Genomic DNA, 27,638 nt, shown 5'->3' with positions numbered 1-27,638 from the left:
ACAGTCCTGTGTTTACTCTAATTTTTTTCTTGAGAAATATGATCATTTCCCTCGCAGTGGCTTATAGGATTGTCTTCTTGGAAGAGTGCAGTGAGTTTTTTTCTTTCTCTAGCCACTATTGGCCTAAGCTCTGTGCATTTTTTGGTTCCTAATATCTTTCTCACCCTTTAGATCAAAAAGCAGCATGGGGTCAGGATGGCCGAGTGGTCTAAGGCGCTGCGTTAAGGCCGCAGTCTCTCCTGGAGGCGTGGGTTCGAATCCTACTTCTGACAAAACTTGAATTCCATTTTCTTTTTCAGTTCCTTTAGAATCTCAGCTAAAAATTGGCAATGTAAATAATATCTGAATAAGTACCAAACTTCAGTTTCAACTGCAAATGCATTTGCCCTATTCTATCTTTAACGTTAATGTAATATTCTTCTAGCACTCGTGGTGTTTTATATTTGTTTTGTGGGGTACTTTAAAAATCTTTTTTATGAAAGAAATGGGTTACATTAAGTCTTGTGATGTTTTAGGTTTCCAATAAGGAGGTTTTAAATTTTATGTCACGTCATTTTCAGATGCTTCATTCAAGAGATGTTTCCACTATAGAATGCAGAGCAAGGGCAAAAATACAAGTGATAGAGCGAGTGAGTGAGAAGGAGTGTTGTGGAAGGAGAGAATGAAACAAAGACAGAGTGAGTGAACGGCAGGGAGGCATAGAAGAGGAGTCTAGTAGTGAAGGAGACCTGCTTTTCCCTGCTCTTGACCTCCCACCCATCCCCAAACAACCACAAACATACCTTCTGTGCAAAGTTGGTATGCAGAATTTCACGCCTCAGCAAGTGAGGGTGAGTCCCAGGCCAGGGGCTAAAGAGCAAAAGAGTGCCTGTGCTCAGACTTTCCCTGCTAGGGATAGTTTATCTGGAACAAGGCCTACTCTCTTGTATCCAGCAAGGATCTAGAAATCCTGAATGAATCTGCAAGGCACATTGGCAGCATAAATTTGCATAAACTGCCCCACCTATTGCCTTCCTACTTCCTGTGCTGTAGTTGTTTGTGTAGAGAGAGAGGTCGCAGGCAAGGAAATGTTGTGAGTCGGATACAGGACCCTAAATAGCTGGTGAGAGGTATGTGGTGTTCTAAAAGCATGAAAACTGTATACCTGTGAAATAAAGTGCTTTCGTATGTGTTCTTCTGTGTTTATTGTCCTGTGCATAAAGTTGCACCTTGTGTTTGAAGGTTTAAATTATTTCAGGCTTGCATGGAGGTAGACGTTTCTGAGTAACTTTTATTCATTTCTTAAACGCATATACTGTCAGGATGGCCGAGAGGTCTAAGGCGCTGTGTTTAGGCCACAGTCTCCTTTGGAGGCGTGGGTTCGAATCCCACTTCTGACATGCCTTTTGGAGATTTAATCTCCTTTATCAGGTTAACATCTGATGGAAGTTGCATCTGTTGGTCTTCACTTGGCATGTTATTCCGTTCTCCTCTTGTCAAGAGAGATGGGGTTTCTCATATATTTAGGTTCTATAACGTCTTGCTGACAAAGCGCAATCCTTACCAAATGAGCATAGGACCCATGTAAGAGGTCATCTGGAAGAGTCATGCTCTTGTATGCCCTGGCCAGACGGGCCCTGCAAATTTGGAAGAATGCCATTCATCTGGTAGACAACTGGACTCCAGCACACTTACAGCAATTTCCTCAGGGCTTTGATCAGGGGCTGCTTAAATTTGCATACTCCACCCTATGTTGTGACTTTGAGATCCCTTGTTGAAATTGCTTTAGCCAGCCAAGAGGTGGCTATTGTCTCAATTTCAAAGCAGCTTTGAGCCGTTCAAGTGGCTGGTGAATAGCACTTTCTCTTTGTTCGCCTCAAATTTCTAAAGAGTTCTCCATAGGTCCTGCTCTGTACAGATTGTTCAAAGATCTGTTGGAAGTGCATATAATAGGATAAATAAATTGAGGGCATTCCTTTTCAGTACCTCACCTGCATGGCTGTCTGGCCTCTGGAAGATGCTGGGAAAGCAAGTCAGGATGGCCGAGTGGTCTAAGGCGCTGCGTTCAGGTCGCAGTCTCCGCTGGAGGCGTGGGTTCAAATCCCACTTCTGACAGTCCTGTGTTTACTCTAATTTTTTTCTTGAGAAATATGATCATTTCCCTCGCAGTGGCTTATAAGATTGTCTTCTTGGAAGAGTGCAGTGAGTTTTTTTCTTGCTCTAGCCACTATTGGCCTCAGCTCTGTGCATTTTTTGGTTCCTAATATCTTTCTCACCCTTTAGATGAAAAAGCAGCATGGGGTCAGGATGGCAGAGTGGTCTAAGGCGCTGCGTTAAGGCCGCAGTCTCTCCTGGAGGCGTGGGTTCGAATCCCACTTCTGACAAAACTTGAATTCCATTTTCTCTCTCAGTTCCTTTAGAATCTCAGCTAAAAATTGGCAATGTAAATAATATCTGAATAAGTACCAAACTTCAGTTTCAACTGCAAATGCATTTGCCCTATTCTATCTTTAACGTTAATGTAATATTCTTCTAGCACTCGTGGTGTTTTATATTTCTTTTGTGGGGTACTTTAAAAATCTTTTTTATGAAAGAAATGGGTTACATTAAGTCTTGTGATGTTTTAGGTTTCCAATAAGGAGGTTTTAAATTTTATGTCACGTCATTTTCAGATGCTTCATTCAAGAGATGTTTCCACTATAGAATGCAGAGCAAGGGCAAAAATACAAGTGATAGAGCGAGTGAGTGAGAAGGAGTGTTGTGGAAGGAGAGAATGAAACAAAGACAGAGTGAGTGAACGGCAGGGAGGCATAGAAGAGGAGTCTAGTAGTGAAGGAGACCTGCTTTTCCCTGCTCTTGACCTCCCACCCATCCCCAAACAACCACAAACATACCTTCTGTGCAAAGTTGGTATGCAGAATTTCACGCCTCAGCAAGTGAGGGTGAGTCCCAGGCCAGGGGCTAAAGAGCAAAAGAGTGCCTGTGCTCAGACTTTCCCTGCTAGGGATAGTTTATCTGGAACAAGGCCTACTCACTTGTATCCAGCAAGGATCTAGAAATCCTGCATGAATCTGCAAGGCACATTGGCAGCATAAATTTGCATAAACTGCCCCACCTATTGCCTTCCTACTTCCTGTGCTGTAGTTGTTTGTGTAGAGAGAGAGGTCGCAGGCAAGGAAATGTTGTGAGTCGGATACAGGACCCTAAATAGCTGGTGAGAGGTATGTGGTGTTCTAAAAGCATGAAAACTGTATACCTGTGAAATAAAGTGCTTTCGTATGTGTTCTTCTGTGTTTATTGTCCTGTGCATAAAGTTGCACCTTGTGTTTGAAGGTTTAAATTATTTCAGGCTTGCATTGAGGTAGACGTTTCTGAGTAACTTTTATTCATTTCTTAAAAGCATATACTGTCAGGATGGCCGAGAGGTCTAAGGCGCTGTGTTTAGGCCACAGTCTCCTTTGGAGGCGTGGGTTCGAATCCCACTTCTGACATGCCTTTTGGAGATTTAATCTCCTTTATCAGGTTAACATCTGATGGAAGTTGCATCTGTTGGTCTTCACTTGGCACGTTATTCCGTTCTCCTCTTGTCAAGAGAGATGGGGTTTCTCATATATTTAGGTTCTATAACGTCTTGCTGACAAAGCGCAATCCTTACCAAATGAGCATAGGACCCATGTAAGAGGTCATCTGGAAGAGTCATGCTCTTGTATGCCCTGGCCAGACGGGCCCTGCAAATTTGGAAGAATGCCATGCATCTGGTAGACAACTGGACTCCAGCACACTTACAGCAATTTCCTTAGGGCTTTGATCAGGGGCTGCTTAAATTTGCATACTCCACCCTATGTTGTGACTTTGAGATCCCTTGTTGAAATTGCTTTAGCCAGCCAAGAGGTGGCTATTGTCTCAATTTCAAAGCAGCTTTGAGCCGTTCAAGTGGCTGGTGAATAGCACTTTCTCTTTGTTCGCCTCAAAGTTCTAAAGAGTTCTCCATAGGTCCTGCTCTGTACAGATTGTTCAAAGATCTGTTGGAAGTGCATATGCTAGGATAAATAAATTGAGGGCATTCCTTTTCAGTACCTCACCTGCATGGCTGTCTGGCCTCTGGAAGATGCTGGGAAAGCAAGTCAGGATGGCCGAGTGGTCTAAGGCGCTGCGTTCAGGTCGCAGTCTCCTCTGGAGGCGTGGGTTCAAATCCCACTTCTGACAGTCCTGTGTTTACTCTAACTATTTTCTTGAGAAATATGATCATTTCCCTCGCAGTGGCTTATAGGATTGTCTTCTTGGAAGAGTGCAGTGAGTTTTTTTCTTGCTCTAGCCACTATTGGCCTAAGCTCTGTGCATTTTTTGGTTCCTAATATCTTTCTCACCCTTTAGATGAAAAAGCAGCATGGGGTCAGGATGGCCGAGTGGTCTAAGGCGCTGCGTTAAGGCCGCAGTCTCTCCTGGAGGCGTTGGTTCAAATCCCACTTCTGACAAAACTTGAATTCCATTTTCTCTCTCAGTTCCTTTAGAATCTCAGCTAAAAATTGGCAATGTAAATAATATCTGAATAAGTACCAAACTTCAGTTTCAACTGCAAATGCATTTGCCCTATTCTATCTTTAACGTTAATGTAATATTCTTCTAGCACTCGTGGTGTTTTATATTTCTTTTGTGGGGTACTTTAAAAATCTTTTTTATGAAAGAAATGGGTTACATTAAGTCTTGTGATGTTTTAGGTTTCCAATAAGGAGGTTTTAAATTTTATGTCACGTCATTTTCAGATGCTTCATTCAAGAGCTGTTTCCACTATAGAATGCAGAGCAAGGGCTAAAATACAAGTGATAGAGCGAGTGAGTGAGAAGGAGTGTTGTGGAAGGAGAGAATGAAACAAAGACAGAGTGAGTGAATGGCAGGGAGGCATAGAAGAGTAGTCTAGTAGTGAAGGAGACCTACTTTTCCCTGCTCTTGACCTCCCACCCATCCCCAAACAACCACAAACATACCTTCTGTGCAAAGTTGGTATGCAGAATTTCACGCCTCAGCAAGTGAGGGTGAGTCCCAGGCCAGGGGCTAAAGAGCAAAAGAGTGCCTGTGCTCAGACTTTCCCTGCTAGGGATAGTTTATCTGGAACAAGGCCTACTCTCTTGTATCCAGCAAGGATCTAGAAATCCTGCATGAATCTGCAAGGCACATTGGCAGCATAAATTTGCATAAACTGCCCCACCTATTGCCTTCCTACTTCCTGTGCTGTAGTTGATTGTGTAGAGAGAGAGGTCGCAGGCAAGGAAATGTTGTGAGTCGGATACAGGACCCTAAATAGCTGGTGAGAGGTATGTGGTGTTCTAAAAGCATGAAAACTGTATACCTGTGAAATAAAGTGCTTTCGTATGTGTTCTTCTGTGTTTATTGTCCTGTGCATAAAGTTGCACCTTGTGTTTGAAGGTTTAAATTATTTCAGGCTTGCATGGAGGTAGACGTTTCTGAGTAACTTTTATTCATTTCTTAAAAGCCTATACTGTCAGGATGGCCGAGAGGTCTAAGGCGCTGTGTTTAGGCCACAGTCTCCTTTGGAGGCGTGGCTTCGAATCCCACTTCTGACATGCCTTTTGGAGATTTAATCTCCTTTATCAGGTTAACATCTGATGGAAGTTGCATCTGTTGGTCTTCACTTGGCACGTTATTCCGTTCTCCTCTTGTCAAGAGAGATGGGGTTTCTCATATATTTAGGTTCTATAACGTCTTGCTGACAAAGCGCAATCCTTACCAAATGAGCATAGGACCCATGTAAGAGGTCATCTGGAAGAGTCATGCTCTTGTATGCCCTGGCCAGACGGGCCCTGCAAATTTGGAAGAATGCCATGCATCTGGTAGACAACTGGACTCCAGCACACTTACAGCAATTTCCTTAGGGCTTTGATCAGGGGCTGCTTAAATTTGCATACTCCACCCTATGTTGTGACTTTGAGATCCCTTGTTGAAATTGCTTTAGCCAGCCAAGAGGTGGCTATTGTCTCAATTTCAAAGCAGCTTTGAGCCGTTCAAGTGGCTGGTGAATAGCACTTTCTCTTTGTTCGCCTCAAAGTTCTAAAGAGTTCTCCATAGGTCCTGCTCTGTACAGATTGTTCAAAGATCTGTTGGAAGTGCATATAATAGGATAAATAAATTGAGGGCATTCCTTTTCAGTACCTCACCTGCATGGCTGTCTGGCCTCTGGAAGATGCTGGGAAAGCAAGTCAGGATGGCCGAGTGGTCTAAGGCGCTGCGTTCAGGTCGCAGTCTCCTCTGGAGGTGTGGGTTCAAATCCCACTTCTGACAGTCCTGTGTATACTCTAATTTTTTTCTTGAGAAATATGATCATTTCCCTCGCAGTGGCTTATAGGATTGTCTTCTTGGAAGAGTGCAGTGAGTTTTTTTCTTGCTCTAGCCACTATTGGCCTAAGCTCTGTGCATTTTTTGGTTCCTAATATCTTTCTCACCCTTTAGATGAAAAAGCAGCATGGGGTCAGGATGGCCGAGTGGTCTAAGGCGCTGCGTTAAGGCCGCAGTCTCTCCTGGAGGCGTGGGTTCAAATCCCACTTCTGACAAAACTTGAATTCCATTTTCTCTCTCAGTTCCTTTAGAATCTCAGCTAAAAATTGGCAATGTAAATAATATCTGAATAAGTACCAAACTTCAGTTTCAACTGCAAATGCATTTGCCCTATTCTATCTTTAACGTTAATGTAATATTCTTCTAGCACTCGTGGTGTTTTATATTTGTTTTGTGGGGTACTTTAAAAATCTTTTTTATGAAAGAAATGGGTTACATTAAGTCTTGTGATGTTTTAGGTTTCCAATAAGGAGGTTTTAAATTTTATGTCACGTCATTTTCAGATGCTTCATTCAAGAGATGTTTCCGCTATAGAATGCAGAGCAAGGGCAAAAATACAAGTGATAGAGCGAGTGAGTGAGAAGGAGTGTTGTGGAAGGAGAGAATGAAACAAAGACAGAGTGAGTGAACGGCAGGGAGGCATAGAAGAGGAGTCTAGTAGTGAAGGAGACCTGCTTTTCCCTGCTCTTGACCTCCCACCCATCCCCAAACAACCACAAACATACCTTCTGTGCAAAGTTGGTATGCAGAATTTCACGCCTCAGCAAGTGAGGGTGAGTCCCAGGCCAGGGGCTAAAGAGCAAAAGAGTGCCTGTGCTCAGACTTTCCCTGCTAGGGATAGTTTATCTGGAACAAGGCCTACTCTCTTGTATCCAGCAAGGATCTAGAAATCCTGCATGAATCTGCAAGGCACATTGGCAGCATAAATTTGCATAAACTGCCCCACCTATTGCCTTCCTACTTCCTGTGCTGTAGTTGTTTGTGTAGAGAGAGAGGTCGCAGGCAAGGAAATGTTGTGAGTCGGATACAGGACCCTAAATAGCTGGTGAGAGGTATGTGGTGTTCTAAAAGCATGAAAACTGTATACCTGTGAAATAAAGTGCTTTCGTATGTGTTCTTCTGTGTTTATTGTCCTGTGCATAAAGTTGCACCTTGTGTTTGAAGGTTTAAATTATTTCAGGCTTGCATTGAGGTAGACGTTTCTGAGTAACTTTTATTCATTTCTTAAAAGCATATACTGTCAGGATGGCCGAGAGGTCTAAGGCGCTGTGTTTAGGCCACAGTCTCCTTTGGAGGCGTGGGTTCGAATCCCACTTCTGACATGCCTTTTGGAGATTTAATCTCCTTTATCAGGTTAACATCTGATGGAAGTTGCATCTGTTGGTCTTCACTTGGCACTTTATTCCGTTCTCCTCTTGTCAAGAGAGATGGGGTTTCTCATATATTTAGGTTCTATAACGTCTTGCTGACAAAGCGCAATCCTTACCAAATGAGCATAGGACCCATGTAAGAGGTCATCTGGAAGAGTCATGCTCTTGTATGCCCTGGCCAGACGGGCCCAGCAAATTTGGAAGAATGCCATTCATCTGGTAGACAACTGGACTCCAGCACACTTACAGCAATTTCCTCAGGGCTTTGATCAGGGGCTGCTTAAATTTGCATACTCCACCCTATGTTGTGACTTTGAGATCCCTTGTTGAAATTGCTTTAGCCAGCCAAGAGGTGGCTATTGTCTCAATTTCAAAGCAGCTTTGAGCCGTTCAAGTGGCTGGTGAATAGCACTTTCTCTTTGTTCGCCTCAAAGTTCTAAAGAGTTCTCCATAGGTCCTGCTCTGTACAGATTGTTCAAAGATCTGTTGGAAGTGCATATAATAGGATAAATAAATTGAGGGCATTCCTTTTCAGTACCTCACCTGCATGGCTGTCTGGCCTCTGGAAGATGCTGGGAAAGCAAGTCAGGATGGCCGAGTGGTCTAAGGCGCTGCGTTCATGTCGCAGTCTCCTCTGGAGGTGTGGGTTCAAATCCCACGTCTGACAGTCATGTGTTTACTCTAATTTTTTTCTTGAGAAATATGATCATTTCCCTTGCAGTGGCTTATAGGATTGTCTTCTTGGAAGAGTGCAGTGAGTTTTTTTCTTGCTCTAGCCACTATTGGCCTAAGCTCTGTGCATTTTTTGGTTCCTAATATCTTTCTCACCCTTTAAATGAAAAAGCAGCATGGGGTCAGGATGGCCGAGTGGTCTAAGGCGCTGCGTTAAGGCCGCAGTCTCTCCTGGAGGCGTGGGTTCAAATCCCACTTCTGACAAAACTTGAATTCCATTTTCTCTCTCAGTTCCTTTAGAATCTCAGCTAAAAATTGGCAATGTAAATAATATCTGAATAAGTACCAAACTTCAGTTTCAAATGCATTTGCCCTATTCTATCTTTAACGTTAATGTAATATTCTTCTAGCACTCGTGGTGTTTTATATTTGTTTTGTGGGGTACTTTAAAAATCTTTTTTATGAAAGAAATGGGTTACATTAAGTCTTGTGATGTTTTAGGTTTCCAATAAGGAGGTTTTAAATTTTATGTCACGTCATTTTCAGATGCTTCATTCAAGAGCTGTTTCCACTATAGAATGCAGAGCAAGGGCTAAAATACAAGTGATAGAGCGAGTGAGTGAGAAGGAGTGTTGTGGAAGGAGAGAATGAAACAAAGACAGAGTGAGTGAATGGCAGGGAGGCATAGAAGAGGAGTCTAGTGGTGAAGGACACCTGCTTTTCCCTGCTCTTGACCTCCCACCCATCCCCAAACAACCACAAACATACCTTCTGTGCAAAGTTGGTATGCAGAATTTCACGCCTCAGCTAGTGAGGGTGAGTCCCAGGCCAGTTGCTAAAGAGCAAAAGAGTGCCTGTGCTCAGACTTTCCCTGCTAGGGATAGTTTATCTGGAACAAGGCCTACTCTCTTGTATCCAGCAAGGATCTAGAAATCCTGCATGAATCTGCAAGGCACATTGGCAGCATAAATTTGCATAAACTGCCCCACCTATTGCCTTCCTACTTCCTGTGCTGTAGTTGTTTGTGTAGAGAGAGAGGTCGCAGGCAAGGAAATGTTGTGAGTCGGATACAGGACCCTAAATAGCTGGTGAGAGGTATGTGGTGTTCTAAAAGCATGAAAACTGTATACCTGTGAAATAAAGTGCTTTCGTATGTGTTCTTCTGTGTTTATTGTCCTGTGCATAAAGTTGCACCTTGTGTTTGAAGGTTTAAATTATTTCAGGCTTGCATGGAGGTAGACGTTTCTGAGTAACTTTTATTCATTTCTTAAAAGCCTATACTGTCAGGATGGCCGAGAGGTCTAAGGTGCTGTGTTTAGGCCACAGTCTCCTTTGGAGGCGTGCGTTCGAATCCCACTTCTGACATGCCTTTTGGAGATTTAATCTCCTTTATCAGGTTAACATCTGATGGAAGTTGCATCTGTTGGTCTTCACCTGGCACGTTATTCCGTTCTCCTCTTGTCAAGAGAGATGGGGTTTCTCATATATTTAGGTTCTATAACGTCTTGCTGACAAAGCGCAATCCTTACCAAATGAGCATAGGACCCATGTAAGAGGTCATCTGGAAGAGTCATGCTCTTGTATGCCCTGGCCAGACGGGCCCAGCAAATTTGGAAGAATGCCATTCATCTGGTAGACAACTGGACTCCAGCACACTTACAGCAATTTCCTCAGGGCTTTGATCAGGGGCTGCTTAAATTTGCATACTCCACCCTATGTTGTGACTTTGAGATCCCTTGTTGAAATTGCTTTAGCCAGCCAAGAGGTGGCTATTGTCTCAATTTCAAAGCAGCTTTGAGCCGTTCAAGTGGCTGGTGAATAGCACTTTCTCTTTGTTCGCCTCAAAGTTCTAAAGAGTTCTCCATAGGTCCTGCTCTGTACAGATTGTTCAAAGATCTGTTGGAAGTGCATATAATAGGATAAATAAATTGAGGGCATTCCTTTTCAGTACCTCACCTGCATGGCTGTCTGGCCTCTGGAAGATGCTGTGAAAGCAAGTCAGGATGGCCGAGTGGTCTAAGGCGCTGCGTTCAGGTCGCAGTCTCCTCTGGAGGCGTGGGTTCAAATCCCACTTCTGACAGTCCTCTGTTTACTCTAATTTTTTTCTTGAGAAATATGATCATTTCCCTCGCAGTGGCTTATAGGATTGTCTTCTTGGAAGAGTGCAGTGAGTTTTTTTCTTGCTCTAGCCACTATTGGCCTAAGCTCTGTGCATTTTTTGGTTCCTAATATCTTTCTCACCCTTTAGATAAAAATGCAGCATGGGGTCAGGATGGCCGAGTGGTCTAAGGCGCTGCGTTAAGGCCGCAATCTCTCCTGGAGGCGTGGGTTCGAATCCCACTTCTGACAAAACTTGAATTCCATTTTCTCTCTCAGTTCCTTTAGATTCTCAGCTAAAAATTGGCAATGTAAATAATATCTGAATAAGTACCAAACTTCAGTTTCAACTGCAAATGCATTTGCCCTATTCTATCTTTAACGTTAATGTAATATTCTTCTAGCACTCATGGTGTTTTATATTTGTTTTGTGGGGTACTTTAAAAATCTTTTTTATGAAAGAAATGGGTTACATTAAGTCTTGTGATGTTTTAGGTTTCCAATAAGGAGGTTTTAAATTTTATGTCACGTCATTTTCAGATGCTTCATTCAAGAGATGTTTCCACTATAGAATGCAGAGCAAGGGCAAAAATACAAGTGATAGAGCGAGTGAGTGAGAAGGAGTGTTGTGGAAGGAGAGAATGAAACAAAGACAGAGTGAGTGAACGGCAGGGAGGCATAGAAGAGTAGTCTAGTAGTGAAGGAGACCTGCTTTTCCCTGCTCTTGACCTCCCACCCATCCCCAAACAACCACAAACATACCTTCTGTGCAAAGTTGGTATGCAGAATTTCACGCCTCAGCAAGTGAGGGTGAGTCCCAGGCCAGGGTCTAAAGAGCAAAAGAGTGCCTGTGCTCAGACTTTCCCTGCTAGGGATAGTTTATCTGGAACAAGGCCTACTCTCTTGTATCCAGCAAGGATCTAGAAATCCTGCATGAATCTGCTAGGCACATTGGCAGCATAAATTTGCATAAACTGCCCCACCTATTGCCTTCCTACTTCCTGTGCTGTAGTTGTTTGTGTAGAGAGAGAGGTCGCAGGCAAGGAAATGTTGTGAGTCGGATACAGGACCCTAAATTGCTGGTGAGAGGTATGTGGTGTTCTAAAAGCATGAAAACTGTATACCTGTGAAATAAAGTGCTTTCGTATGTGTTCTTCTGTGTTTATTGTCCTGTGCATAAAGTTGCACCTTGTGTTTGAAGGTTTAAATTATTTCAGGCTTGCATGGAGGTAGACGTTTCTGAGTAACTTTTATTCATTTCTTAAAAGCCTATACTGTCAGGATGGCCGAGAGGTCTAAGGCGCTGTGTTTAGGCCACAGTCTCCTTTGGAGGCGTGGGTTCGAATCCCACTTCTGACATGCCTTTTGGAGATTTAATCTCCTTTATCAGGTTAACATCTGATGGAAGTTGCATCTGTTGGTCTTCACTTGGCACGTTATTCCGTTCTCCTCTTGTCAAGAGAGATGGGGTTTCTCATATATTTAGGTTCTATAACGTCTTGCTGACAAAGCGCAATCCTTACCAAATGAGCATAGGACCCATGTAAGAGGTCATCTGGAAGAGTCATGCTCTTGTATGCCCTGGCCAGACGGGCCCTGCAAATTTGGAAGAATGCCATTCATCTGGTAGACAACTGGACTCCAGCACACTTACAGCAATCTCCTCAGGGCTTTGATCAGGGGCTGCTTAAATTTGCATACTCTACCCTATGTTGTGACTTTGAGATCCCTTGTTGAAATTGCTTTAGCCAGCCAAGAGGTGGCTATTGTCTCAATTTCAAAGCAGCTTTGAGCCGTTCAAGTGGCTGGTGAATAGCACTTTCTCTTTGTTTGCCTCAAAGTTCTAAAGAGTTCTCCATAGGTCCTGCTATGTACAGATTGTTCAAAGATCTGTTGGAAGTGCATATAATAGGATAAATAAATTGAGGGCATTCCTTTTCAGTACCTCACCTGCATGGCTGTCTGGCCTCTGGAAGATGCTAGGAAAGCAAGTCAGGATGGCCGAGTGGTCTAAGGCGCTGCGTTCAGGTCGCAGTCTCCTCTGGAGGCGTGGGTTCAAATCCCACTTCTGACAGTCCTGTGTTTACTCTAATTTTTTTCTTGAGAAATATGATCATTTCCCTCGCAGTGGCTTATAGGATTGTCTTCTTGGAAGAGTGCAGTGAGTTTTTTTCTTGCTCTAGCCACTATTGGCCTAAGCTCTGTGCATTTTTTGGTTCCTAATATCTTTCTCACCCTTTAGATGAAAAAGCAGCATGGGGTCAGGATGGCCGAGTGGTCTAAGGCGCTGCGTTAAGGCCGCAGTCTCTCCTGGAGGCGTGGGTTCGAATCCCACTTCTGACAAAACTTGAATTCCATTTTCTCTCTCAGTTCCTTTAGAATCTCAGCTAAAAATTGGCAATGTAAATAATATCTGAATAAGTACCAAACTTCAGTTTCAACTGCAAAGGCATTTGCCCTATTCTATCTTTAACGTTAATGTAATATTCTTCTAGCACTCGTGGTGTTTTATATTTCTTTTGTGGGGTACTTTAAAAATCTTTTTTATGAAAGAAATGGGTTACATTAAGTCTTGTGATGTTTTAGGTTTCCAATAAGGAGGTTTTAAATTTTATGTCACGTCATTTTCAGATGCTTCATTCAAGAGATGTTTCCACTATAGAATGCAGAGCAAGGGCAAAAATACAAGTGATAGAGCGAGTGAGTGAGAAGGAGTGTTGTGGAAGGACAGAATGAAACAAAGACAGAGTGAGTGAACGGCAGGGAGGCATAGAAGAGTAGTCTAGTAGTGAAGGAGACCTGCTTTTCCCTGCTCTTGACCTCCCACCCATCCCCAAACAACCACAAACATACCTTCTGTGCAAAGTTGGTATGCAGAATTTCACGCCTCAGCAAGTGAGGGTGAGTCCCAGGCCAGGGGCTAAAGAGCAAAAGAGTGCCTGTGCTCAGACTTTCCCTGCTAGGGATAGTTTATCTGGAACAAGGCCTACTCTCTTGTATCCAGCAAGGATCTAGAAATCCTGCATGAATCTGCAAGGCACATTGGCAGCATAAATTTGCATAAACTGCCCCACCTATTGCCTTCCTACTTCCTGTGCTGTAGTTGTTTGTGTAGAGAGAGAGGTCGCAGGCAAGGAAATGTTGTGAGTCGGATACAGGACCCTAAATAGCTGGTGAGAGGTATGTGGTGTTCTAAAAGTATGAAAACTGTATACCTGTGAAATAAAGTGCTTTCGTATGTGTTCTTCTGTGTTTATTGTCCTGTGCATAAAGTTGCACCTTGTGTTTGAAGGTTTAAATTATTTCAGGCTTGCATGGAGGTAAACGTTTCTGAGTAACTTTTATTCATTTCTTAAAAGCCTATACTGTCAGGATGGCCGAGAGGTCTAAGGCGCTGTGTTTAGACCACAGTCTCCTTTGGAGGCGTGGGTTCGAATCCCACTTCTGACATGCCTTTTGGAGATTTAATCTCCTTTATCAGGTTAACATCTGATGGAAGTTGCATCTGTTGGTCTTCACTTGGCACGTTATTCCGTTCTCCTCTTGTCAAGAGAGATGGGGTTTCTCATATATTTAGGTTCTATAACGTCTTGCTGACAAAGCGCAATCCTTACCAAATGAGCATAGGACCCATGTAAGAGGTCATCTGGAAGAGTCATGCTCTTGTATGCACTGGCCAGACGGGCCCTGCAAATTTGGAAGAATGCCATGCATCTGGTAGACAACTGGACTCCAGCACACTTACAGCAATTTCCTTAGGGCTTTGATCAGGGGCTGCTTAAATTTGCATACTCCACCCTATGTTGTGACTTTGAGATCCCTTGTTGAAATTGCTTTAGCCAGCCAAGAGGTGGCTATTGTCTCAATTTCAAAGCAGCTTTGAGCCGTTCAAGTGGCTGGTGAATAGCACTTTCTCTTTGTTCGCCTCAAAGTTCTAAAGAGTTCTCCATAGGTCCTGCTCTGTACAGATTGTTCAAAGATCTGTTGGAAGTGCATATAATAGGATAAATAAATTGAGGGCATTCCTTTTCAGTACCTCACCTGCATGGCTGTCTGGCCTCTGGAAGATGCTGGGAAAGAAAGTCTGGATGGCCGAGTGGTCTAAGGCGCTGCGTTCAGGTCGCAGTCTCCTCTGGAGGCGTGGGTTCAAATCCCACTTCTGACAGTCCTGTGTTTACTCTAATTACTTTCTTGAGAAATATGATCATTTCCCTCGCAGTGGCTTATAGGATTGTCTTCTTGGAAGAGTGCAGTGAGTTTTTTTCTTGCTCTAGCCACTATTGGCCTCAGCTCTGTGCATTTTTTGGTTCCTAATATCTTTCTCACCCTTTAGATGAAAAAGCAGCATGGGGTCAGGATGGCAGAGTGGTCTAAGGCGCTGCGTTAAGGCCGCAGTCTCTCCTGGAGGCGTGGGTTCGAATCCCACTTCTGACAAATCTTGAATTCCATTTTCTCTCTCAGTTCCTTTAGAATCTCAGCTAAAAATTGGCAATGTAAATAATATCTGAATAAGTACCAAACTTCAGTTTCAACTGCAAATGCATTTGCCCTATTCTATCTTTAACGTTAATGTAATATTCTTCTTGCACTCGTGGTGTTTTATATTTGTTTTGTGGGGTACTTTAAAAATCTTTTTTATGAAAGAAATGGGTTACATTAAGTCTTGTGATGTTTTAGGTTTCCAATAAGGAGGTTTTAAATTTTATGTCACGTCATTTTCAGATGCTTCATTCAAGAGATGTTTCCGCTATAGAATGCAGAGCAAGGGCAAAAATACAAGTGATAGAGCGAGTGAGTGAGAAGGAGTGTTGTGGAAGGAGAGAATGAAACAAAGACAGAGTGAGTGAACGGCAGGGAGGCATAGAAGAGGAGTCTAGTAGTGAAGGAGACCTGCTTTTCCCTGCTCTTGACCTCCCACCCATCCCCAAACAACCACAAACATACCTTCTGTGCAAAGTTGGTATGGCAGAATTTCACGCCTCAGCAAGTGAGGGTGAGTCCCAGGCCAGGGGCTAAAGAGCAAAAGAGTGCCTGTGCTCAGACTTTCCCTGCTAGGGATAGTTTATCTGGAACAAGGCCTACTCTCTTGTATCCAGCAAGGATCTAGAAATCCTGCATGAATCTGCAAGGCACATTGGCAGCATAAATTTGCATAAACTGCCCCACCTATTGCCTTCCTACTTCCTGTGCTGTAGTTGTTTGTGTAGAGAGAGAGGTCGCAGGCAAGGAAATGTTGTGAGTCGGATACAGGACCCTAAATAGCTGGTGAGAGGTATGTGGTGTTCTAAAAGCATGAAAACTGTATACCTGTGAAATAAAGTGCTTTCGTATGTGTTCTTCTGTGTTTATTGTCCTGTGCATAAAGTTTCACCTTGTGTTTGAAGGTTTAAATTATTTCAGGCTTGCATTGAGGTAGACGTTTCTGAGTAACTTTTATTCATTTCTTAAAAGCATATACTGTCAGGATGGCCGAGAGGTCTAAGGCGCTGTGTTTAGGCCACAGTCTCCTTTGGAGGCGTGGGTTCGAATCCCACTTCTGACATGCCTTTTGGAGATTTAATCTCCTTTATCAGGTTAACATCTGATGGAAGTTGCATCTGTTGGTCTTCACTTGGCACGTTATTCCGTTCTCCTCTTGTCAAGAGAGATGGGGTTTCTCATATATTTAGGTTCTATAACGTCTTGCTGACAAAGCGCAATCCTTACCAAATGAGCATAGGACCCATGTAAGAGGTCATCTGGAAGAGTCATGCTCTTGTATGCCCTGGCCAGACGGGCCCTGCAAATTTGGAAGAATGCCATTCATCTGGTAGACAACTGGACTCCAGCACACTTACAGCAATTTCCTCAGGGCTTTGATCAGGGGCTGCTTAAATTTGCATACTCCACCCTATGTTGTGACTTTGAGATCCCTTGTTGAAATTGCTTTAGCCAGCCAAGAGGTGGCTATTGTCTCAATTTCAAAGCAGCTTTGAGCCGTTCAAGTGGCTGGTGAATAGCACTTTCTCTTTGTTCGCCTCAAAGTTCTAAAGAGTTCTCCATAGGTCCTGCTCTGTACAGATTGTTCAAAGATCTGTTGGAAGTGCATATAATAGGATAAATAAATTGAGGGCATTCCTTTTCAGTACCTCACCTGCATGGCTGTCTGGCCTCTGGAAGATGCTGGGAAAGCAAGTCAGGATGGCCGAGTGGTCTAAGGCGCTGCGTTCATGTCGCAGTCTCCTCTGGAGGTGTGGGTTCAAATCCCACGTCTGACAGTCATGTGTTTACTCTAATTTTTTTCTTGAGAAATATGATCATTTCCCTTGCAGTGGCTTATAGGATTGTCTTCTTGGAAGAGTGCAGTGAGTTTTTTTCTTGCTCTAGCCACTATTGGCCTAAGCTCTGTGCATTTTTTGGTTCCTAATATCTTTCTCACCCTTTAGATGAAAAAGCAGCATGGGGTCAGGATGGCCGAGTGGTCTAAGGCGCTGCGTTAAGGCCGCAGTCTCTCCTGGAGGCGTGGGTTCAAATCCCACTTCTGACAAAACTTGAATTCCATTTTCTCTCTCAGTTCCTTTAGAATCTCAGCTAAAAATTGGCAATGTAAATAATATCTGAATAAGTACCAAACTTCAGTTTCAAATGCATTTGCCCTATTCTATCTTTAACGTTAATGTAATATTCTTCTAGCACTCGTGGTGTTTTATATTTGTTTTGTGGGGTACTTTAAAAATCTTTTTTATGAAAGAAATGGGTTACATTAAGTCTTGTGATGTTTTAGGTTTCCAATAAGGAGGTTTTAAATTTTATGTCACGTCATTTTCAGATGCTTCATTCAAGAGCTGTTTCCACTATAGAATGCAGAGCAAGGGCTAAAATACAAGTGATAGAGCGAGTGAGTGAGAAGGAGTGTTGTGGAAGGAGAGAATGAAACAAAGACAGAGTGAGTGAATGGCAGGGAGGCATAGAAGAGGAGTCTAGTGGTGAAGGACACCTGCTTTTCCCTGCTCTTGACCTCCCACCCATCCCCAAACAACCACAAACATACCTTCTGTGCAAAGTTGGTATGCAGAATTTCACGCCTCAGCTAGTGAGGGTGAGTCCCAGGCCAGTTGCTAAAGAGCAAAAGAGTGCCTGTGCTCAGACTTTCCCTGCTAGGGATAGTTTATCTGGAACAAGGCCTACTCTCTTGTATCCAGCAAGGATCTAGAAATCCTGCATGAATCTGCAAGGCACATTGGCAGCATAAATTTGCATAAACTGCCCCACCTATTGCCTTCCTACTTCCTGTGCTGTAGTTGTTTGTGTAGAGAGAGAGGTCGCAGGCAAGGAAATGTTGTGAGTCGGATACAGGACCCTAAATAGCTGGTGAGAGGTATGTGGTGTTCTAAAAGCATGAAAACTGTATACCTGTGAAATAAAGTGCTTTCGTATGTGTTCTTCTGTGTTTATTGTCCTGTGCATAAAGTTGCACCTTGTGTTTGAAGGTTTAAATTATTTCAGGCTTGCATGGAGGTAGACGTTTCTGAGTAACTTTTATTCATTTCTTAAAAGCCTATACTGTCAGGATGGCCGAGAGGTCTAAGGTGCTGTGTTTAGGCCACAGTCTCCTTTGGAGGCGTGCGTTCGAATCCCACTTCTGACATGCCTTTTGGAGATTTAATCTCCTTTATCAGGTTAACATCTGATGGAAGTTGCATCTGTTGGTCTTCACCTGGCACGTTATTCCGTTCTCCTCTTGTCAAGAGAGATGGGGTTTCTCATATATTTAGGTTCTATAACGTCTTGCTGACAAAGCGCAATCCTTACCAAATGAGCATAGGACCCATGTAAGAGGTCATCTGGAAGAGTCATGCTCTTGTATGCCCTGGCCAGACGGGCCCAGCAAATTTGGAAGAATGCCATTCATCTGGTAGACAACTGGACTCCAGCACACTTACAGCAATTTCCTCAGGGCTTTGATCAGGGGCTGCTTAAATTTGCATACTCCACCCTATGTTGTGACTTTGAGATCCCTTGTTGAAATTGCTTTAGCCAGCCAAGAGGTGGCTATTGTCTCAATTTCAAAGCAGCTTTGAGCCGTTCAAGTGGCTGGTGAATAGCACTTTCTCTTTGTTCGCCTCAAAGTTCTAAAGAGTTCTCCATAGGTCCTGCTCTGTACAGATTGTTCAAAGATCTGTTGGAAGTGCATATAATAGGATAAATAAATTGAGGGCATTCCTTTTCAGTACCTCACCTGCATGGCTGTCTGGCCTCTGGAAGATGCTGTGAAAGCAAGTCAGGATGGCCGAGTGGTCTAAGGCGCTGCGTTCAGGTCGCAGTCTCCTCTGGAGGCGTGGGTTCAAATCCCACTTCTGACAGTCCTCTGTTTACTCTAATTTTTTTCTTGAGAAATATGATCATTTCCCTCGCAGTGGCTTATAGGATTGTCTTCTTGGAAGAGTGCAGTGAGTTTTTTTCTTGCTCTAGCCACTATTGGCCTAAGCTCTGTGCATTTTTTGGTTCCTAATATCTTTCTCACCCTTTAGATAAAAATGCAGCATGGGGTCAGGATGGCCGAGTGGTCTAAGGCGCTGCGTTAAGGCCGCAATCTCTCCTGGAGGCGTGGGTTCGAATCCCACTTCTGACAAAACTTGAATTCCATTTTCTCTCTCAGTTCCTTTAGATTCTCAGCTAAAAATTGGCAATGTAAATAATATCTGAATAAGTACCAAACTTCAGTTTCAACTGCAAATGCATTTGCCCTATTCTATCTTTAACGTTAATGTAATATTCTTCTAGCACTCATGGTGTTTTATATTTGTTTTGTGGGGTACTTTAAAAATCTTTTTTATGAAAGAAATGGGTTACATTAAGTCTTGTGATGTTTTAGGTTTCCAATAAGGAGGTTTTAAATTTTATGTCACGTCATTTTCAGATGCTTCATTCAAGAGATGTTTCCACTATAGAATGCAGAGCAAGGGCAAAAATACAAGTGATAGAGCGAGTGAGTGAGAAGGAGTGTTGTGGAAGGAGAGAATGAAACAAAGACAGAGTGAGTGAACGGCAGGGAGGCATAGAAGAGTAGTCTAGTAGTGAAGGAGACCTGCTTTTCCCTGCTCTTGACCTCCCACCCATCCCCAAACAACCACAAACATACCTTCTGTGCAAAGTTGGTATGCAGAATTTCACGCCTCAGCAAGTGAGGGTGAGTCCCAGGCCAGGGTCTAAAGAGCAAAAGAGTGCCTGTGCTCAGACTTTCCCTGCTAGGGATAGTTTATCTGGAACAAGGCCTACTCTCTTGTATCCAGCAAGGATCTAGAAATCCTGCATGAATCTGCTAGGCACATTGGCAGCATAAATTTGCATAAACTGCCCCACCTATTGCCTTCCTACTTCCTGTGCTGTAGTTGTTTGTGTAGAGAGAGAGGTCGCAGGCAAGGAAATGTTGTGAGTCGGATACAGGACCCTAAATTGCTGGTGAGAGGTATGTGGTGTTCTAAAAGCATGAAAACTGTATACCTGTGAAATAAAGTGCTTTCGTATGTGTTCTTCTGTGTTTATTGTCCTGTGCATAAAGTTGCACCTTGTGTTTGAAGGTTTAAATTATTTCAGGCTTGCATGGAGGTAGACGTTTCTGAGTAACTTTTATTCATTTCTTAAAAGCCTATACTGTCAGGATGGCCGAGAGGTCTAAGGCGCTGTGTTTAGGCCACAGTCTCCTTTGGAGGCGTGGGTTCGAATCCCACTTCTGACATGCCTTTTGGAGATTTAATCTCCTTTATCAGGTTAACATCTGATGGAAGTTGCATCTGTTGGTCTTCACTTGGCACGTTATTCCGTTCTCCTCTTGTCAAGAGAGATGGGGTTTCTCATATATTTAGGTTCTATAACGTCTTGCTGACAAAGCGCAATCCTTACCAAATGAGCATAGGACCCATGTAAGAGGTCATCTGGAAGAGTCATGCTCTTGTATGCCCTGGCCAGACGGGCCCTGCAAATTTGGAAGAATGCCATTCATCTGGTAGACAACTGGACTCCAGCACACTTACAGCAATCTCCTCAGGGCTTTGATCAGGGGCTGCTTAAATTTGCATACTCTACCCTATGTTGTGACTTTGAGATCCCTTGTTGAAATTGCTTTAGCCAGCCAAGAGGTGGCTATTGTCTCAATTTCAAAGCAGCTTTGAGCCGTTCAAGTGGCTGGTGAATAGCACTTTCTCTTTGTTTGCCTCAAAGTTCTAAAGAGTTCTCCATAGGTCCTGCTATGTACAGATTGTTCAAAGATCTGTTGGAAGTGCATATAATAGGATAAATAAATTGAGGGCATTCCTTTTCAGTACCTCACCTGCATGGCTGTCTGGCCTCTGGAAGATGCTAGGAAAGCAAGTCAGGATGGCCGAGTGGTCTAAGGCGCTGCGTTCAGGTCGCAGTCTCCTCTGGAGGCGTGGGTTCAAATCCCACTTCTGACAGTCCTGTGTTTACTCTAATTTTTTTCTTGAGAAATATGATCATTTCCCTCGCAGTGGCTTATAGGATTGTCTTCTTGGAAGAGTGCAGTGAGTTTTTTTCTTGCTCTAGCCACTATTGGCCTAAGCTCTGTGCATTTTTTGGTTCCTAATATCTTTCTCACCCTTTAGATGAAAAAGCAGCATGGGGTCAGGATGGCCGAGTGGTCTAAGGCGCTGCGTTAAGGCCGCAGTCTCTCCTGGAGGCGTGGGTTCGAATCCCACTTCTGACAAAACTTGAATTCCATTTTCTCTCTCAGTTCCTTTAGAATCTCAGCTAAAAATTGGCAATGTAAATAATATCTGAATAAGTACCAAACTTCAGTTTCAACTGCAAAGGCATTTGCCCTATTCTATCTTTAACGTTAATGTAATATTCTTCTAGCACTCGTGGTGTTTTATATTTCTTTTGTGGGGTACTTTAAAAATCTTTTTTATGAAAGAAATGGGTTACATTAAGTCTTGTGATGTTTTAGGTTTCCAATAAGGAGGTTTTAAATTTTATGTCACGTCATTTTCAGATGCTTCATTCAAGAGATGTTTCCACTATAGAATGCAGAGCAAGGGCAAAAATACAAGTGATAGAGCGAGTGAGTGAGAAGGAGTGTTGTGGAAGGACAGAATGAAACAAAGACAGAGTGAGTGAACGGCAGGGAGGCATAGAAGAGTAGTCTAGTAGTGAAGGAGACCTGCTTTTCCCTGCTCTTGACCTCCCACCCATCCCCAAACAACCACAAACATACCTTCTGTGCAAAGTTGGTATGCAGAATTTCACGCCTCAGCAAGTGAGGGTGAGTCCCAGGCCAGGGGCTAAAGAGCAAAAGAGTGCCTGTGCTCAGACTTTCCCTGCTAGGGATAGTTTATCTGGAACAAGGCCTACTCTCTTGTATCCAGCAAGGATCTAGAAATCCTGCATGAATCTGCAAGGCACATTGGCAGCATAAATTTGCATAAACTGCCCCACCTATTGCCTTCCTACTTCCTGTGCTGTAGTTGTTTGTGTAGAGAGAGAGGTCGCAGGCAAGGAAATGTTGTGAGTCGGATACAGGACCCTAAATAGCTGGTGAGAGGTATGTGGTGTTCTAAAAGTATGAAAACTGTATACCTGTGAAATAAAGTGCTTTCGTATGTGTTCTTCTGTGTTTATTGTCCTGTGCATAAAGTTGCACCTTGTGTTTGAAGGTTTAAATTATTTCAGGCTTGCATGGAGGTAAACGTTTCTGAGTAACTTTTATTCATTTCTTAAAAGCCTATACTGTCAGGATGGCCGAGAGGTCTAAGGCGCTGTGTTTAGACCACAGTCTCCTTTGGAGGCGTGGGTTCGAATCCCACTTCTGACATGCCTTTTGGAGATTTAATCTCCTTTATCAGGTTAACATCTGATGGAAGTTGCATCTGTTGGTCTTCACTTGGCACGTTATTCCGTTCTCCTCTTGTCAAGAGAGATGGGGTTTCTCATATATTTAGGTTCTATAACGTCTTGCTGACAAAGCGCAATCCTTACCAAATGAGCATAGGACCCATGTAAGAGGTCATCTGGAAGAGTCATGCTCTTGTATGCACTGGCCAGACGGGCCCTGCAAATTTGGAAGAATGCCATGCATCTGGTAGACAACTGGACTCCAGCACACTTACAGCAATTTCCTTAGGGCTTTGATCAGGGGCTGCTTAAATTTGCATACTCCACCCTATGTTGTGACTTTGAGATCCCTTGTTGAAATTGCTTTAGCCAGCCAAGAGGTGGCTATTGTCTCAATTTCAAAGCAGCTTTGAGCCGTTCAAGTGGCTGGTGAATAGCACTTTCTCTTTGTTCGCCTCAAAGTTCTAAAGAGTTCTCCATAGGTCCTGCTCTGTACAGATTGTTCAAAGATCTGTTGGAAGTGCATATAATAGGATAAATAAATTGAGGGCATTCCTTTTCAGTACCTCACCTGCATGGCTGTCTGGCCTCTGGAAGATGCTGGGAAAGAAAGTCTGGATGGCCGAGTGGTCTAAGGCGCTGCGTTCAGGTCGCAGTCTCCTCTGGAGGCGTGGGTTCAAATCCCACTTCTGACAGTCCTGTGTTTACTCTAATTACTTTCTTGAGAAATATGATCATTTCCCTCGCAGTGGCTTATAGGATTGTCTTCTTGGAAGAGTGCAGTGAGTTTTTTTCTTGCTCTAGCCACTATTGGCCTCAGCTCTGTGCATTTTTTGGTTCCTAATATCTTTCTCACCCTTTAGATGAAAAAGCAGCATGGGGTCAGGATGGCAGAGTGGTCTAAGGCGCTGCGTTAAGGCCGCAGTCTCTCCTGGAGGCGTGGGTTCGAATCCCACTTCTGACAAAACTTGAATTCCATTTTCTCTCTCAGTTCCTTTAGAATCTCAGCTAAAAATTGGCAATGTAAATAATATCTGAATAAGTACCAAACTTCAGTTTCAACTGCAAATGCATTTGCCCTATTCTATCTTTAACGTTAATGTAATATTCTTCTTGCACTCGTGGTGTTTTATATTTGTTTTGTGGGGTACTTTAAAAATCTTTTTTATGAAAGAAATGGGTTACATTAAGTCTTGTGATGTTTTAGGTTTCCAATAAGGAGGTTTTAAATTTTATGTCACGTCATTTTCAGATGCTTCATTCAAGAGATGTTTCCGCTATAGAATGCAGAGCAAGGGCAAAAATACAAGTGATAGAGCGAGTGAGTGAGAAGGAGTGTTGTGGAAGGAGAGAATGAAACAAAGACAGAGTGAGTGAACGGCAGGGAGGCATAGAAGAGGAGTCTAGTAGTGAAGGAGACCTGCTTTTCCCTGCTCTTGACCTCCCACCCATCCCCAAACAACCACAAACATACCTTCTGTGCAAAGTTGGTATGGCAGAATTTCACGCCTCAGCAAGTGAGGGTGAGTCCCAGGCCAGGGGCTAAAGAGCAAAAGAGTGCCTGTGCTCAGACTTTCCCTGCTAGGGATAGTTTATCTGGAACAAGGCCTACTCTCTTGTATCCAGCAAGGATCTAGAAATCCTGCATGAATCTGCAAGGCACATTGGCAGCATAAATTTGCATAAACTGCCCCACCTATTGCCTTCCTACTTCCTGTGCTGTAGTTGTTTGTGTAGAGAGAGAGGTCGCAGGCAAGGAAATGTTGTGAGTCGGATACAGGACCCTAAATAGCTGGTGAGAGGTATGTGGTGTTCTAAAAGCATGAAAACTGTATACCTGTGAAATAAAGTGCTTTCGTATGTGTTCTTCTGTGTTTATTGTCCTGTGCATAAAGTTTCACCTTGTGTTTGAAGGTTTAAATTATTTCAGGCTTGCATTGAGGTAGACGTTTCTGAGTAACTTTTATTCATTTCTTAAAAGCATATACTGTCAGGATGGCCGAGAGGTCTAAGGCGCTGTGTTTAGGCCACAGTCTCCTTTGGAGGCGTGGGTTCGAATCCCACTTCTGACATGCCTTTTGGAGATTTAATCTCCTTTATCAGGTTAACATCTGATGGAAGTTGCATCTGTTGGTCTTCACTTGGCACGTTATTCCGTTCTCCTCTTGTCAAGAGAGATGGGGTTTCTCATATATTTAGGTTCTATAACGTCTTGCTGACAAAGCGCAATCCTTACCAAATGAGCATAGGACCCATGTAAGCGGTCATCTGGAAGAGTCATGCTCTTGTATGCCCTGGCCAGACGGGCCCTGCAAATTTGGAAGAATGCCATTCATCTGGTAGACAACTGGACTCCAGCACACTTACAGCAATTTCCTCAGGGCTTTGATCAGGGGCTGCTTAAATTTGCATACTCCACCCTATGTTGTGACTTTGAGATCCCTTGTTGAAATTGCTTTAGCCAGCCAAGAGGTGGCTATTGTCTCAATTTCAAAGCAGCTTTGAGCCGTTCAAGTGGCTGGTGAATAGCACTTTCTCTTTGTTCGCCTCAAAGTTCTAAAGAGTTCTCCATAGGTCCTGCTCTGTACAGATTGTTCAAAGATCTGTTGGAAGTGCATATAATAGGATAAATAAATTGAGGGCATTCCTTTTCAGTACCTCACCTGCATGGTTGTCTGGCCTCTGGAAGATGCTGTGAAAGCAAGTCAGGATGGCCGAGTGGTCTAAGGCGCTGCGTTCAGGTCGCAGTCTCCTCTGGAGGCGTGGGTTCAAATCCCACTTCTGACAGTCCTCTGTTTACTCTAATTTCTTTTCTTGAGAAATATGATAATTTCCCTCGCAGTGGCTTATAGGATTGTCTTCTTGGAAGAGTGCAGTGAGTTTTTTTCTTGCTCTAGCCACTATTGGCCTAAGCTCTGTGCATTTTTTGGTTCCTAATATCTTTCTCACCCTTTAGATGAAAATGCAGCATGGGGTCAGGATGGCCGAGTGGTCTAAGGCGCTGCGTTAAGGCCGCAGTCTCTCCTGGAGGCGTGGGTTCGAATCCCACTTCTGACAAAACTTGAATTCCATTTTCTCTCTCAGTTCCTTTAGAATCTCAGCTAAAAATTGGCAATGTAAATAATATCTGAATAAGTACCAAACTTCAGTTTCAACTGCAAATGCATTTGCCCTATTCTATCTTTAACGTTAATGTAATATTCTTCTAGCACTCGAGGTGTTTTATATTTGTTTTGTGGGGTACTTTAAAAATCTTTTTTATGAAAGAAATGGGTTACATTAAGTCTTGTGATGTTTTAGGTTTCCAATAAGGAGGTTTTAAATTTTATGTCACGTCATTTTCAGATGCTTCATTCAAGAGATGTTTCCACTATAGAATGCAGAGCAAGGGCAAAAATACAAGTGATAGAGCGAGTGAGTGAGAAGGAGTGTTGTGGAAGGAGAGAATGAAACAAAGACAGAGTGAGTGAACAGCAGTGAGGCATAGAAGAGTAGTCTAGTAGTGAAGGAGACCTGCTTTTCCCTGCTCTTGACCTCCCACCCATCCCCAAACAACCACAAACATACCTTCTGTGCAAAGTTGGTATGCAGAATTTCACGCCTCAGCAAGTGAGGGTGAGTCCCAGGCCAGGGGCTAAAGAGCAAAAGAGTGCCTGTGCTCAGACTTTCCCTGCTAGGGATAGTTTATCTGGAACAAGGCCTACTCTCTTGTATCCAGCAAGGATCTAGAAATCCTGCATGAATCTGCTAGGCACATTGGCAGCATAAATTTGCATAAACTGCCCCACCTATTGCCTTCCTACTTCCTGTGCTGTAGTTGTTTGTGTAGAGAGAGAGGTCGCAGGCAAGGAAATGTTGTGAGTCGGATACAGGACCCTAAATAGCTGGTGAGAGGTATGTGGTGTTCTAAAAGCATGAAAACTGTATACCTGTGAAATAAAGTGCTTTCATATGTGTTCTTCTGTGTTTATTGTCCTGTGCATAAAGTTGCACCTTGTGTTTGAAGGTTTAAATTATTTCAGGCTTGCATGGAGGTAGACGTTTCTGAGTAACTTTTATTCATTTCTTAAAAGCCTATACTGTCAGGATGGCCGAGAGGTCTAAGGCGCTGTGTTTAGGCCACAGTCTCCTTTGGAGGCGTGGGTTCGAATCCCACTTCTGACATGCCTTTTGGAGATTTAATCTCCTTTATCAGGTTAACATCTGATGGAAGTTGCATCTGTTGGTCTTCACTTGGCACGTTATTCCGTTCTCCTCTTGACAAGAGAGATGGGGTTTCTCATATATTTAGGTTCTATAACGTCTTGCTGACAAAGCGCAATCCTTACCAAATGAGCATAGGACCCATGTAAGAGGTCATCTGGAAGAGTCATGCTCTTGTATGCCCTGGCCAGACGGGCCCAGCAAATTTGGAAGAATGCCATTCATCTGGTAGACAACTGGACTCCAGCACACTTACAGCAATTTCCTCAGGGCTTTGATCAGGGGCTGCTTAAATTTGCATACTCCACCCTATGTTGTGACTTTGAGATCCCTTGTTGAAATTGCTTTAGCCAGCCAAGAGGTGGCTATTGTCTCAATTTCAAAGCAGCTTTGAGCCGTTCAAGTGGCTGGTGAATAGCACTTTCTCTTTGTTCGCCTCAAAGTTCTAAAGAGTTCTCCATAGGTCCTGCTCTGTACAGATTGTTCAAAGATCTGTTGGAAGTGCATATAATAGGATAAATAAATTGAGGGCATTCCTTTTCAGTACCTCACCTGCATGGCTGTCTGGCCTCTGGAAGATGCTGGGAAAGCAAGTCAGGATGGCCGAGTGGTCTAAGGCGCTGCGTTCATGTCGCAGTCTCCTCTGGAGGTGTGGGTTCAAATCCCACGTCTGACAGTCCTGTGTTTACTCTAATTTTTTTCTTGAGAAATATGATCATTTCCCTTGCAGTGGCTTATAGGATTGTCTTCTTGGAAGAGTGCAGTGAGTTTTTTTCTTGCTCTAGCCACTATTGGCCTAAGCTCTGTGCATTTTTTGGTTCCTAATATCTTTCTCACCCTTTAGATGAAAAAGCAGCATGGGGTCAGGATGGCCGAGTGGTCTAAGGCGCTGCGTTAAGGCCGCAGTCTCTCCTGGAGGCGTGGGTTCAAATCCCACTTCTGACAAAACTTGAATTCCATTTTCTCTCTCAGTTCCTTTAGAATCTCAGCTAAAAATTGGCAATGTAAATAATATCTGAATAAGTACCAAACTTCAGTTTCAAATGCATTTGCCCTATTCTATCTTTAACGTTAATGTAATATTCTTCTAGCACTCGTGGTGTTTTATATTTGTTTTGTGGGGTACTTTAAAAATCT

At 43.3% G+C, this 27,638-nt stretch overlaps 31 non-coding genes across 31 annotated transcripts; all 31 read left to right on the top strand.

The window, feature by feature from the left end:
- Positions 1-189: 189 nt before the first annotated feature.
- TRNAL-AAG (transfer RNA leucine (anticodon AAG)) lies at positions 190-272 on the top strand. The gene has a single exon. It is a non-coding gene; the product is annotated as a tRNA-Leu (tRNA).
- Positions 273-1,296: 1,024 nt separating this feature from the next.
- Positions 1,297-1,379, top strand: TRNAL-UAG (transfer RNA leucine (anticodon UAG)). Its single transcript has one exon. It is a non-coding gene; the product is annotated as a tRNA-Leu (tRNA).
- A 632-nt stretch (positions 1,380-2,011) lies between these two features.
- Positions 2,012-2,094, top strand: TRNAL-CAG (transfer RNA leucine (anticodon CAG)). The gene has a single exon. It is a non-coding gene; the product is annotated as a tRNA-Leu (tRNA).
- A 186-nt stretch (positions 2,095-2,280) lies between these two features.
- On the top strand, positions 2,281-2,363 carry TRNAL-AAG (transfer RNA leucine (anticodon AAG)). The gene has a single exon. It is a non-coding gene; the product is annotated as a tRNA-Leu (tRNA).
- A 1,024-nt stretch (positions 2,364-3,387) lies between these two features.
- On the top strand, positions 3,388-3,470 carry TRNAL-UAG (transfer RNA leucine (anticodon UAG)). Its single transcript has one exon. It is a non-coding gene; the product is annotated as a tRNA-Leu (tRNA).
- Positions 3,471-4,102: 632 nt separating this feature from the next.
- Positions 4,103-4,185, top strand: TRNAL-CAG (transfer RNA leucine (anticodon CAG)). The gene has a single exon. It is a non-coding gene; the product is annotated as a tRNA-Leu (tRNA).
- Positions 4,186-6,193: 2,008 nt separating this feature from the next.
- On the top strand, positions 6,194-6,276 carry TRNAL-CAG (transfer RNA leucine (anticodon CAG)). The gene has a single exon. It is a non-coding gene; the product is annotated as a tRNA-Leu (tRNA).
- Positions 6,277-6,462: 186 nt separating this feature from the next.
- On the top strand, positions 6,463-6,545 carry TRNAL-AAG (transfer RNA leucine (anticodon AAG)). Its single transcript has one exon. It is a non-coding gene; the product is annotated as a tRNA-Leu (tRNA).
- A 1,024-nt stretch (positions 6,546-7,569) lies between these two features.
- On the top strand, positions 7,570-7,652 carry TRNAL-UAG (transfer RNA leucine (anticodon UAG)). Its single transcript has one exon. It is a non-coding gene; the product is annotated as a tRNA-Leu (tRNA).
- A 901-nt stretch (positions 7,653-8,553) lies between these two features.
- Positions 8,554-8,636, top strand: TRNAL-AAG (transfer RNA leucine (anticodon AAG)). The gene has a single exon. It is a non-coding gene; the product is annotated as a tRNA-Leu (tRNA).
- Positions 8,637-10,369: 1,733 nt separating this feature from the next.
- TRNAL-CAG (transfer RNA leucine (anticodon CAG)) lies at positions 10,370-10,452 on the top strand. Its single transcript has one exon. It is a non-coding gene; the product is annotated as a tRNA-Leu (tRNA).
- A 186-nt stretch (positions 10,453-10,638) lies between these two features.
- On the top strand, positions 10,639-10,721 carry TRNAL-AAG (transfer RNA leucine (anticodon AAG)). The gene has a single exon. It is a non-coding gene; the product is annotated as a tRNA-Leu (tRNA).
- A 1,024-nt stretch (positions 10,722-11,745) lies between these two features.
- Positions 11,746-11,828, top strand: TRNAL-UAG (transfer RNA leucine (anticodon UAG)). Its single transcript has one exon. It is a non-coding gene; the product is annotated as a tRNA-Leu (tRNA).
- A 632-nt stretch (positions 11,829-12,460) lies between these two features.
- On the top strand, positions 12,461-12,543 carry TRNAL-CAG (transfer RNA leucine (anticodon CAG)). The gene has a single exon. It is a non-coding gene; the product is annotated as a tRNA-Leu (tRNA).
- A 186-nt stretch (positions 12,544-12,729) lies between these two features.
- Positions 12,730-12,812, top strand: TRNAL-AAG (transfer RNA leucine (anticodon AAG)). Its single transcript has one exon. It is a non-coding gene; the product is annotated as a tRNA-Leu (tRNA).
- Positions 12,813-13,836: 1,024 nt separating this feature from the next.
- TRNAL-UAG (transfer RNA leucine (anticodon UAG)) lies at positions 13,837-13,919 on the top strand. The gene has a single exon. It is a non-coding gene; the product is annotated as a tRNA-Leu (tRNA).
- Positions 13,920-14,820: 901 nt separating this feature from the next.
- Positions 14,821-14,903, top strand: TRNAL-AAG (transfer RNA leucine (anticodon AAG)). The gene has a single exon. It is a non-coding gene; the product is annotated as a tRNA-Leu (tRNA).
- A 1,025-nt stretch (positions 14,904-15,928) lies between these two features.
- TRNAL-UAG (transfer RNA leucine (anticodon UAG)) lies at positions 15,929-16,011 on the top strand. Its single transcript has one exon. It is a non-coding gene; the product is annotated as a tRNA-Leu (tRNA).
- Positions 16,012-16,912: 901 nt separating this feature from the next.
- Positions 16,913-16,995, top strand: TRNAL-AAG (transfer RNA leucine (anticodon AAG)). Its single transcript has one exon. It is a non-coding gene; the product is annotated as a tRNA-Leu (tRNA).
- A 1,733-nt stretch (positions 16,996-18,728) lies between these two features.
- TRNAL-CAG (transfer RNA leucine (anticodon CAG)) lies at positions 18,729-18,811 on the top strand. The gene has a single exon. It is a non-coding gene; the product is annotated as a tRNA-Leu (tRNA).
- A 186-nt stretch (positions 18,812-18,997) lies between these two features.
- On the top strand, positions 18,998-19,080 carry TRNAL-AAG (transfer RNA leucine (anticodon AAG)). Its single transcript has one exon. It is a non-coding gene; the product is annotated as a tRNA-Leu (tRNA).
- Positions 19,081-20,104: 1,024 nt separating this feature from the next.
- On the top strand, positions 20,105-20,187 carry TRNAL-UAG (transfer RNA leucine (anticodon UAG)). Its single transcript has one exon. It is a non-coding gene; the product is annotated as a tRNA-Leu (tRNA).
- Positions 20,188-20,819: 632 nt separating this feature from the next.
- On the top strand, positions 20,820-20,902 carry TRNAL-CAG (transfer RNA leucine (anticodon CAG)). Its single transcript has one exon. It is a non-coding gene; the product is annotated as a tRNA-Leu (tRNA).
- Positions 20,903-21,088: 186 nt separating this feature from the next.
- Positions 21,089-21,171, top strand: TRNAL-AAG (transfer RNA leucine (anticodon AAG)). The gene has a single exon. It is a non-coding gene; the product is annotated as a tRNA-Leu (tRNA).
- A 1,024-nt stretch (positions 21,172-22,195) lies between these two features.
- Positions 22,196-22,278, top strand: TRNAL-UAG (transfer RNA leucine (anticodon UAG)). Its single transcript has one exon. It is a non-coding gene; the product is annotated as a tRNA-Leu (tRNA).
- Positions 22,279-23,179: 901 nt separating this feature from the next.
- TRNAL-AAG (transfer RNA leucine (anticodon AAG)) lies at positions 23,180-23,262 on the top strand. The gene has a single exon. It is a non-coding gene; the product is annotated as a tRNA-Leu (tRNA).
- A 1,025-nt stretch (positions 23,263-24,287) lies between these two features.
- TRNAL-UAG (transfer RNA leucine (anticodon UAG)) lies at positions 24,288-24,370 on the top strand. The gene has a single exon. It is a non-coding gene; the product is annotated as a tRNA-Leu (tRNA).
- Positions 24,371-25,002: 632 nt separating this feature from the next.
- On the top strand, positions 25,003-25,085 carry TRNAL-CAG (transfer RNA leucine (anticodon CAG)). Its single transcript has one exon. It is a non-coding gene; the product is annotated as a tRNA-Leu (tRNA).
- A 187-nt stretch (positions 25,086-25,272) lies between these two features.
- TRNAL-AAG (transfer RNA leucine (anticodon AAG)) lies at positions 25,273-25,355 on the top strand. The gene has a single exon. It is a non-coding gene; the product is annotated as a tRNA-Leu (tRNA).
- A 1,024-nt stretch (positions 25,356-26,379) lies between these two features.
- On the top strand, positions 26,380-26,462 carry TRNAL-UAG (transfer RNA leucine (anticodon UAG)). Its single transcript has one exon. It is a non-coding gene; the product is annotated as a tRNA-Leu (tRNA).
- Positions 26,463-27,363: 901 nt separating this feature from the next.
- TRNAL-AAG (transfer RNA leucine (anticodon AAG)) lies at positions 27,364-27,446 on the top strand. Its single transcript has one exon. It is a non-coding gene; the product is annotated as a tRNA-Leu (tRNA).
- The last annotated feature ends 192 nt before the right edge of the window (positions 27,447-27,638 follow it).

Source organism: Triturus cristatus, chromosome 6, assembly GCF_964204655.1.
Source record: "Triturus cristatus chromosome 6, aTriCri1.1, whole genome shotgun sequence".
Lineage (NCBI taxonomy): Eukaryota > Metazoa > Chordata > Amphibia > Caudata > Salamandridae > Triturus > Triturus cristatus.
Note: the sequence above shows the minus strand (reverse complement) of the source record. Positions and strands in the feature narration are given on the sequence as shown.